Source organism: Myodes glareolus, chromosome X (genome assembly GCF_982192425.1).
Source record: "Myodes glareolus chromosome X, mMyoGla1.1, whole genome shotgun sequence".
In the NCBI taxonomy this organism is placed as follows: Eukaryota; Metazoa; Chordata; class Mammalia; order Rodentia; family Cricetidae; genus Myodes; species Myodes glareolus.
In genome coordinates this window covers 133100381-133112084 of record NC_142053.1, presented here as the reverse complement: position 1 = coordinate 133112084, position 11704 = coordinate 133100381, and positions in this window count along the sequence as shown.

The window sequence follows — 11704 nt, the reverse complement described above, 5'->3', positions numbered from 1 at the left end:
TAATCAATTCCAACTCGACCAATTAGTGCTGATACAAACCTGGAGAGCAGACAAGCTCCAGATCAGTTGATGAGGTTCTTATCAAATGCTTCTGATCATCAAAACAACTATATAGACTGCTGGAAAGGTGTGGACTTACTACACCCAAGTCAAAGAACAAGTCAAGGAGGCACCAGCATCCAAAAGAGAAAAATGAGGAACATGTGCATCATCTAGCAAGACTTTAAAAATAATTTCACAAAAAGCCTAATGATACCTTATTCCCTAACTGACAGTGTTGGTGGTTTTGCCGTTTTGATTTTGCTAAATCGGTTGCTTATAATTTGTTTGTGTAATTGTGAAACAGAGAATCCTCTAAAAGAATACATTCAGTCCTTTTTTTTAAAGCTGTTAAAGTAGCCCAGTCTTAGAGCTCTGCATTTCCTAAAGGGAATTCATGGTTAACCCTACCTATGGAGTCTAATGTATGTACAGTAGATTATTACTAATCAAGAAATAGAGAGTTTTCAAATAGAATGGAAGAATGTCCCAGTAGTTGCTCCATATTCTTTGCCTATTAGCTTAGTGATTAGTGAAACTAAAACCTCATCACCTTTTACTATAAAATGTGATGCCTGCAAAGTTTTACATTATAGGAAACTCAAAATCCAAGAACAACAGAGAAGGTAATCAAGGACAAGGACATAAGACAGACCACAAAAAGTAGAAACTGGATATGGAGGATTGAATACTTGTGTAGAATGAGTTAAATTTATGGTATATGTGCTCAATGAGAGTGATCAGTATGCTTACATAGCATAATGCCCCAATTCCCCTCGAATTGTACACAGACTCTACCAGAGGAACTTGCATGCTGGTCATGTTTTAGGATATGAAGTCCTAGGAAAATGAGACTTTCCAGTGTCCCTCCTGTAGTCGGCCAACCTGAACTCCTCTCTTCTTCATAGGGTAAATTATTCTTTGTGTCTCTCAAGACCTCAAGACAAATCTTCTCACCCACTGAGGGATTATGGAGCCTGTACCTATGTTCTGAGTGTCTCAAATGACAAACATGTAAATAGTAACTACTCTGCAATCAATGTCCACCAAGCTGGTATATGGCAATGCTGCAGATAGGTGACACTTTACTCAAGCCTACCACCCAATTGGGATGGGACCTGCATGCTGATTCAGTTGGTCACACCATTTTCCCTGGATTCTTCCATAAAGCTAACCCCAGGGCTAAGACATAAATATCTTGGTATTATCATGTCTACACTGACTCTATAGCAATCTCCAGTGGGGTTGCAATTAAATTTGAAACTAAAATTTAAATTGCTGCAGAATTTAAATTGTTTATAGTCTGCTAGTCAACAAAATATAAGAATGTAGAATGGAAGAAAGAATGTAGACTTGTCAATAAAGATTTATCAATTATACCAGGGATGTCCTTGAAAGATTGTCTAGCCAGAGGGGTGCTTCCAGCCAAATAGCTTGGAAAAAAGGACTGTACTTGGTACAATGTTAGCAGAAAAGGGATATTTTTGTATTATTCTCAGAAGATGTTGCACTTTTATTCCCAATAATAAAGTTCCCAGTCATAAAAATTCTCAAGGTCTTTCATAGACTACTCTTGTCAATAAATTAGCAGAAAATTCATGAATTGTTGATCTATTTATAGACTGGCCAGAAGGATAGTTTAGAAAATGGAAAGGGCTGGTGGTTTTGATCCTAATTTCCCTTGTAATTGGAGCAGGAGTATTAATTGCAGTAGGATGCTGCATTATACCTTGTATAACGAGGCTAACTCAAAAACTCCTTGAACCATCAACAAACAAATGACCATAATACAGTAACATAAGCTAATCCTTTAAGGTAATACACCAGATGGTTGGTCCTTTAATAAAGAAAGTCAAAGGATGCTAGATCAATTTTAACAGTTCAAATAAACCTTAAAAGGAAATCAATAAGAGTAAAAGGAAAGATGGAAGAAATTTTAAGAAATAAATTATTATGGTCATTTTTAATATGGGGTGCATTTGGAGATCTTCAGAAAATCACAGATAAACAGGAGGTACTAGCCCCCATGTCTTCCTTAGCTGTCGGCTGTTACCTGCCTATTTCGGTGCTCTCAGTTCATTTTAGAGTTGAAATATAACAAGAAGTTCCATACATGACCAACTACATGTATCAGAAAAGGAGAGAATCTTGAGCCCCTGAATACACATTAGATAAGACTATGTAACCTGAAATGATAAGGATGGGAATTGGGAGATGTGGTAATGCTATACACTGGGAAGACTGCTCATGCCTGAAGAACTTAGCCATCGATGAATTTAGGGGACACAGAAATGCAATTAGGAATATAAAAACACGTTTTGAGTCAAATTGCTGTGCTAGCTATGTTTGTCTGTTCTCTATGCTAATGTCTGACTTTGCAAGATCAAAAAATAAAATGGTTGACTTTGCTACCCTGAGTCTCTTGTGTGCTTATTTTCTAGCAGGGTCCTTGTTTCTCACAACCATCAATGTGAAGATTAAATAGCTTGTCCTCACATCTTGGTTATACAATTTGGGAAATGAGCTCAGTTTGCTAAGATTATTTCCAGAACTGAGGCATCCATACAGGGACAGAATGGCCTCCACCCTCCTATAATGCTGCCCAAACTGGCTTGTTTTTAATGATAATTATGATGATGATGATGATGACATCAACATCAACAACAATAAATGTAAGTCCACTTTTAAGCAGAGGTCTTGCTAACTTACAGGAAAGAGGGCATCAAAATTGAAACTAGAATATCTGGTGTAATCTTGAGGCTTCCTTCCTCATCCTCCTTATGGAGACATTAAGCTACAAAACTTAACAAGTAGAAATAAAAGCCCATGCCTCCACATCTTCAATCTATCATGATGCTATAGTCACCTCTGTTAATGCTGATTCTGGCTATACTTTAGCACACCCCAGCCCAGAGGTGGCACCAACAGCAAAGAAAAGAACCTGTAATAAACGACTTCAAATTCGAACTGTAAACATGTCACCAAGAGAAAGAGCTCGGCAGCCTCAGTGTGGTCTGACAATCTTGGAAGAATCTTGAATGGATTCATTCATACCAAGGTGGAATGGTTCCTTATTGGGAAGCAATGGGGCTCTGGCTCACATGTCATTGTCCTCCAGCAGGCCCACCAAACATGCTTATATGGCAAGAGCAGAGGAGTAAGAACAAAATTTGAAGATAGAAGATTTCTGTGGATTTCATCTCAGTACCGACAAACTCTTGTATCTTGCCTCATTGGCAGCTAACACGAGGAAATCTATGTTTTACTTATGGAACCTCCAGAGTTCAGTGCCTAAAGGAATGAATACAAGACAGAGTCTCCTAAAAAGTTCTTTTGAACATTGATGTTGACAAATACACACAGGGTCACACAGAAGATATTAACCGATGGTTTGAGATGGGCAAGAGGTTGGAGATATCTAGAAGCCTGCTTGAACTCCCTAGGCTATGTTTCCCAAAAGGCCTTTTTCTATGCACAATCACACAACAAAATTCAAGCTCAAAATATCTTCCAGGGTGGAGCAAGCTCTTTAAATCACCCAAAGTCCCAACTCTGGCTGTCATTTCATTTGCAAGCTTTGTTATTTATTTTAATATCATTACTTCACGATAATGTCATCTTCCTGACAGTAAGGGATTTATTTACTGATATGCACCAGAAACCTAGGACAACCTTAAACTATTCCCTGATACAGGAGGAACTGGCTAAAACTTTATCAGCTGAATCTATTAGTGTAAAAATGTCACTGTTTAAGTACCTGAACTGTGGAATGCAAAGTGGGATCCTTGTAGGAACTTTAACCTGACTTTCCTAAATGCCCACATCATTCTTGAATTCCTTCATTCTTATAAAAGCAAGAAAGTAAACACTTTATAATTTCTGCCTCCTTTGTCAATTTCTCCCCAAGATCTAGTGACCTCTATACTTTACCTTGAATTCAGTGACTTCACACATTCTATTTTTACTAACTAACCCTGTGTGACAGATATACTTTCCAAATATGGCCACAATATCTCCTATGCCACATGCTCCCCTACAATCAATGTGACCTTGGCATTCCTCCCACTAATAGGCACATGCCACATCCTCTTGTGTTTGGATAGCCTTGTAGCTCTCCTTCAATAGATTGTGATGGAAATTTCATTGCATGACATTCAAGCCTAAGTCACAGAAGGTGAGGCAGTTTCTGACTTACATGCCAGAGCTTTCACATTTGGAGTCGTGAATGCTCTTGTTAAAAAAAAAAAAAAAACAAAGCAAAAACTGACTACCCTAAAGTTGCCATATTGTAAGGAAGCCTAGACAGCTGACATCATCAACTGACAGATAGTGATGAACCACTTTGGAGATCTACCCAGTGAAACCTTTAAATTACTGCAACTCCAAATGAACATCTCTCCCACAAGCCCATCCAGAATTACCCAGTCACAAAATTACAAGCAAAGTAAATTATTTTAAGCTATTAAGTCTGAGGACAATTTGGTACTCAGCAAATGTAACTAGAATATCCTGCTCGATTCCCATCACCCAATTTTATAGAAGTCCCTTCTTATCAACAGCATCTATTTAACACTGAAAAAATAGTTGGTAAAATAATTATCTCAGAGGAAATAAAAGCAAGGAGACATTCAAAAAGTTATGTCTAAAAATTCCTGTAGATTTTTTAGAAGTAGCTATTTTTCAACCAAAAAAATGTATAGCCTGTAGGAAATCCCACCAAGGCCATTTATTTTACTCTTATCTATAAGATTTGCCCTGATAGCCACAGAATTTCCAGCAGCATTTGCTGACACATAAGTCCCACCACATGGTTTCTGCAATTTGCTGAACCTCTCAGTTCTAGTTCTTCTTCAGTATTCCTTATTATGTGGATTGTGTAAAACTATGGGTGGGAAGCAGTTTCTGTGCTTTTACCAAGAAAATCACATAAAATTATGCACAACTTTGCAAGAAAAATATATTAAAATAAAAAGTCTTCTTCATGCAAATCTTGATATCTCAGAGTGAATATTTAAAAAATAAGTAATTTTATATCTTTTAAACCTGAATTCTTTATGTTATGGGGTAGATAGGTCATCTTAAAAATGCTTTCAAAAATATTCAAGCTTTTTCTCCATGGACTTATCTTAAAAATGGTTGAAATAACTGAATTGTATTATAACCAGTATTTATGCCCTCCTGGCCCAGTGTGAAAATTTTATCCTTGATTTGTTAGATTAATGGCATAACTGGACAGCTATCATTTCTTCTGCATTTTCTCCCCTTATAGCTCTTCTCAAAACAGCAGCCATAATGATACATTAGATTCTACTCCTCAAGAGAAAAGCCATAATTCACAGGATTGCCTATTGGGTTCTCAGGACTTCTAGAAACCTTATTCTATTTCTGTCACTAATATCCTGCTCTTTCATCTCCAGTCATCTTGTGTACCTTAATGCCCCTCCAATATACTAGCTCATAACATTAACTTGGGAAGTTTTCATAACAGTTTCCTGTTCTTGGAGTTCTTTTCTAAAGGAGGGTGCATGGCTTGCCCCCACTTCTCTCAGTGAAGATTTATCCAACTTATAGCATCCTATGGTAAAATTGACATATATTCTCATATCTAATAAACAAAGGTGCAGATCATTCCTGGCCAATGTGACCAATGAAATACTGCTGTCCTTTTACAGACAATGTGGTGTTATTTGCTTGCTGGTTGTATCTGGCTTCTAATCCTACAAGGTAATTGTGATTACCCTATGATGAATAACAGAATACTTAAAGTTGGTAATACAGAAACAAACAAACAGAAACCTCCAACCAGGACATTGGATTAGGGCAGTAGGAGGAAGAATAGAGAGATTTGAAAAATATCAAAAGACATAAGCAGACATGTTACACAGAATGTGACAACTAACTGAAATAGGGAGGAAGGGGAAAGAATCAAGGCTTATGTAGTCTTTCTGCTCTGGGTAGTTGGGTCAATGGAGGTAATATCTACCAAGTAAAACAGCATGTGAAGTAGGATAGGGATGGAGGACAGACAGAAGGACAATGGTAATTAAGGTTTAAAATCTGAGTGTGATTTCACAGTATTATGGTAGAGAAAGAAATTGCGCATGTTAATATATGTGTACACCCACCTACACAATCAGTCATCATCAGTCATCATTTAACTGCAAAGAGAAAACACACTAAAGAAACCACACAGGGAAAAGCAGAACCAACTAATAAAAATGACCAGAAAGTTCATGTGATGTAAATATATATGTGTTTATATGTAGATTCAAAATATAATCTCAATAAATATGTCTGAAGATAAGATAAAAGTTCAAGGTACAAGGGTGTTGACAGAGATGATCTTTGGAAGTGGAGAATTATACAGATAGTATGGAAAGGTAATGTGGATAGACTGCAGAATGAAGATTGGCTATGTAGTTTCTATTTTTCCTAATGATGCATTCATGATTTTCCTTTGAGAAATACCATGCCTCATTCCCAGATCATATGGTTTAAGAGGATCTAAAACACATTCGTGTATGTGTGTGTTTGTGTGTGTGTATTAAGCCTGCCTAACCAGAAGAAATTATGAGCTTCATTATCTATAATTATTGTTAACTCTGGGATTGCTAAAGTGGAAGAATTAACTGCAACCATTGCAAGAAGAAAGCATACTAGAGAGGAAGTCACACAGAGGAAAGCAGAAGTGAAAAGAACCCTAGAAAAGGTCGGGGCTGATGTTGCTAGAAGGCCCGCACCCAGCCTTCCTCAGAGTTCTTTTCACAGATAGAGCCCTGGAAAAGCTACTTTGGCTTAAGTATGTATCTGACACAAAAGAAGGAGGTCTGGGATTCTTGTAGATATTGATTACTTGCTTTTTTTTTCTTTTTGAAACAAGATCTCTCTGTGTATCCCTGTTTTACTTGAAAATTTCTGTGTAGACCAGGCTGGACTCATTCAGAGATCTGCCTGACTCTGTTTGCCAAGTGTTGGAACTATTGGTGTATGCTACCACACCTAAAATCTTTTCTTGTTTTTCTTTTTTTTGTTTTCTTTATCTATCTATATATTTATACTTCTCATTCATTTTACATAACAACCACAGTTCACCCTCTGTCCCCTTCTCCAGTTTCCCTGCACCTATTCCCCACCCCATCTTCCATCCACTCCCCAGAAAGTTTAAGTCCTCCTAATAGGGAGTTAATTGCTCAGCTGGAATCCTATCTTTTTTTAAAGATAAAATTAGTTACAATACAATGACTCTTGGGCATATACCCAAAGGATGCTCAATCATACTATAAGGACATTTGTTCAACTATATTCATAGCAGCATTATTTATAATAAACAGTACTGGGAAACAACCTAGATGTTCCATGACCAAAGAATGGATAAAAAAAAATGTGTTACATTTACACAATGGAGTACTACTCAGCAGAAAAAAAAATGACATCTTGAAATTTGCATGTAAATGGATGGAACTAGATAAAACCATCCTGAGTGAGTTAACCCAAACCTAGAAAGATGATCATGGTATATACCCACTCATAAGAGGATAGCAGCTGTAAAGCAAAGGATAATGAGCCTATAGTCCAGGACGCCAGAGAAGCTAAGTAACAAAGAGAACCCTAAGAGAAACATATTTAGAACCTCCTGGGAAGTGGTAATAGAGAAGATCTCTTGAGAAAGTTGGGAGCATTGTGTTGGGGAGAGAAGGGAGGGTGGAAGGGGAAGAGGAGAGGAGAAGGGGGTAGGGCAAGGAGCACTGGGATGAGCTCCCAAAGTCCAGTCAAAGAGTAGGAGGAGTGAGAATATGAACAAAGAGGTCAAGACAATGATGGGGACACCCACTGAAACAGTCTACCTGAGCTAACAAACTCCAGCCAGACAGGGAAGGAACCAGTATAGGATCAAACTAGACCCTCTGAATGTGGATGACAGTTGAATGGCTAGGGCAAACTGCAGGACCACTGGCAGTGAGACAAGGATTTATCCTTACTGTCTGTACCAGTTTTTTGGAACCTAAATTCTTTTTGGAGGGATACCTTGCTCAATCTAGATATAGTGGGGAGGGCCTTGGTCCTTCCTCAAAGCAATGTGCCTTACCCTCTCTGAGGAGTGGATGGGTGGGGTAGGGGGAAAGATGAAGGGAACGGGAGGTGAGGAGGGAGTGGGAACTGGAATTGATATGTAAAATGAAAAAACAGTTTTTTTAATTACTCATAATTTCCAGCAAATACTTTTACCCTTTGACTCATATGTCCAGCCCACAGGTTTGGTGTATTTGAGGTAGTTTACTGTGCTTTGCTTAGAAAAGCTAGCTAGCTGCAGATGGAAGCAAGAAAGAATGAAAAGAAAATGGAAGTGTTGCTAAAGTTCAATTTGAAAGAATAACAGAGGATGGATTATTTCTATAAACTCTTGAACAATGACTAGATGGAGGTATTAAAAGACAACCTGATATATTCCTGTTTCATCAAACCTAGCTGTGTGACCTTGAAAGAGCTTTTAATTGTCCTAAGCTTTAGTTCTTTCCTCTATAAATTGACAATGATAACAGGATCTTTCTCATAGGATGGCTACAGTTGTTATTCCTTTTGGTCTCTAGTCCCTTTAAGGGACAAGCCACGCCCACTCCCAGGGACTTCTGACCTCTCGTCGCCACCTTGGCCTCTTTCTTTTCTCTCTCTTGGCATGTGCACATGTGTTTTTCCATCTCTCTCTCTTTTTCTCTCTGTCTCTGTCTTTCTTTCTCTTTTAAGTAATAAATGTTCAGCTTTATGTTTAGCTTTATGTCTGTTTACTATGTCTTGTAAGCCTTTTATCCACTGTCTGCTCTTCCGGCTGCATGGCAGGACCAGCCTGCCAGTCTGCCTGGGACACGCTCCTGCCTGCTCTGTGATCTTGCCACCTGTTCACATGGCCCCTGGGGATCTTACAGGGACCAACAGTTGTCCTTTCTGGACTAGCAGCTGCTCTGCAAGCCTGCCAGGGTCACGCCAGTATTTTTCAAGAAATATTATTTGGTGCCACAACTCGGATATTTGCCCGCCCCAGATTTCCACCCGGGGCCGGAGCTCCGGCTTCAGGCGCCGCCCAGGGCTCTGACCTCCCTCTCGGGGCATGATCAGAACCGAGGACCTCCTCTACAATGACCCACGTGTTCCTTCTGCCTGGGCGGGCTCCAACGAACAACACTGGCTCCTAATCGTGAGTGTCCCCTTCCAGCCAGCTTAACCGACTCTTTTAACCCGGGAATTGACCGGTGAGCTCCTGGAAGCTCCCAGTGTTTCTAAGGTCAGGGGTACATCCCCCAACCACGGGCCCTCAGAGCCTGGGGTCCCTTCGCTGGCATTCAATTACTTTAATTTTGTTAAGCCCGTGCCTAGGATGGCTTGGTTGTGGCCAGCCCCCCCCCCCCCACCCGCACCTGGGTGCCCGGTGTTCCCAGTTCTTACTCTTTCTCTTTTTTCATTCCTTTCCTTCCTTCTTTTCGCTCTCATGGTTGGCTGCTACGGTGCAGACCCGGCAGCTGCTTTCTGAGCAATCTGCCCAGAACCAGCCAAGCCCATAGCACCCCACATGTGGACCGCGGACGCCCGGTCACATTGTCCTGGGTGTTCGCTCCATCTGCATCTTGCCTAAACGGGGAGCCGCTCTCGCTGTAGGCTTGAGGTACCATGGTTTTTGTGGGTTTTTCATGGCCTTGACCATGGGAAGCAAGCCATCCCAGCCTAAATACAGCCTCATGCTTTGTTGCCTTATTTAAAATCCTCCACACTTACCTGTCTTTCTTCAAAAATGGCCTCAATATAACTTAGGGGTAAATTATCTGTTTGCACAGGTTTTCATGATTCAGGCTCTGGATAGCAACCGCCCATGGCAGGCAGCCCCCGGCTTTTAAAATTCCTGCCGGCTTTTCCATTTCAGCCATGGCATGGTGCAGTTTTTTCAGTTCCAGCCTTTTGTTCCCCTCTGCAGCTTGTGGTATGGCATGGTAGCTCAGCAACAGGGCAGATCACGCCTTTAGGTCCCTCTCATTAAGTTTAAAATCCTTACAGCTCAAAAATTGTAACTTTTTCCCCACAACACGTGGCCGCCGCCATGTTCACTGGGGTCAGGTGACTTTATCGCTATCTTGGCTGAGAACCAGGTCACCTGACCAAGCTCTCCCATTCTTATGTATGCCCTGCCTTTCCCCCCTCCCCAGTGTTCACTGAAATTCTCTCATTAACTCTGTTACAGGTGTTTTGCACAGTGACATGCTTTTGATAGGGCCCATCAAAAGCATGTATGTTGCCCAATTCCTGTTCATTCTTTCTATGTATAATAATTGTTCATTACATCTCATTTCAGATTACAAAATCATAAGTCTCATATTTTAAACTGGTATGTACTTTTAACTCTCTTAAAAAAAATGCCTTATATTTAATATTAAGCTGTTCTCTACCATTGTCAGTTCTGCCACTTATCTTATATTACAAACAGTTTTTTTCTTTCTTTCTGTCTTTTTATGAGTGTGGATCTTACCTGTTAAGAGCCAGTACAGTCAAGCTCAGACCCAAGCTTCCAGACAGATTCTATACTGCAGCTATACCTAATAAACAGTCTTAACTGCTCAGAGATCCAGGGAATGTGATATTTAAGTATTTAATTACAAAAAAACTTTTCATAACAAAAAGAGACAGGTTGGCTCCTAGCAGCAGTACTCTGTTTCCTCCAAGAAGACAGAAGACAAATGGGCGCAGAACAACATCCATCTGCAGTTGCAGAGAAATGTCCATCTGTAGTTTGCTTCACCTGCCAAATGCTGACCATTGGGCAAAACTGCCTTTCGTCTAAACTGAAGACCTCCAGGACGTGGACAGAATCACTGCAATCGACAGCCTAGCTGCCTGGGTAAGGTAGGCCTGTCCTCTTACAGATTTCTTAGCCCACAGGGTCTTCTGGAGCCTGACAGGCTCTGCACTAAACAGCAAAGGTCAAATGCAACCTTCAGCGACCATGGAGGACCCAAAAGAGTAGGTCTGGATGCCAACTAAGTAAGTTCTCTGTCATTTTTTAATTAATAACTCAAGTAAAATTTTATCCTTCTCAAAGATCTCTGACAGTTTGATAGCTGAGAGGTTTTGCCAGGTTACCCCACTAAATAAAAATACTTTTCATTGTACAAAAATATGTCACAGTCATTATACAATGTATGTGTCTAAAACCTCTGTTTTTACAAACCCAAGGAGTTCTTATGAGTTCCAGGGAGCCAAATTAAAGAACACATCATAAACAGGTCAGATACATCCCCCTCAATTCCCTGGTCCTAAATTGTTTTTTCCTTAATTTAACTTTGTCCTCTGTTCTGCCAATACCCTAACCAGGTACAAGAAACACCAGACATTTTCATGCCACAGACACCTGTTGGGAGCAGAGACCAACTACACCAGCATGTGACCAGCACCCAGCCTTCTCTCGGGTTCCCCCCCAAAGACGACGCCCACAAATCAGCTGGAAGCAGTCTTGAGAATTCGCCGCTCCAATTCCTTCAAACTGTGGTGTCTAATTTCCTGTTTTTTATTATAAAAAGGATCTGGGAATGTTATTCCTTTTGGTCTCTGGTCCCTTTAAGGGACAAGCTACGCCCACTCCCAGTGACTTCTGACCTCTCGTCGCCATCTTGGCCTCTTTCTTTTC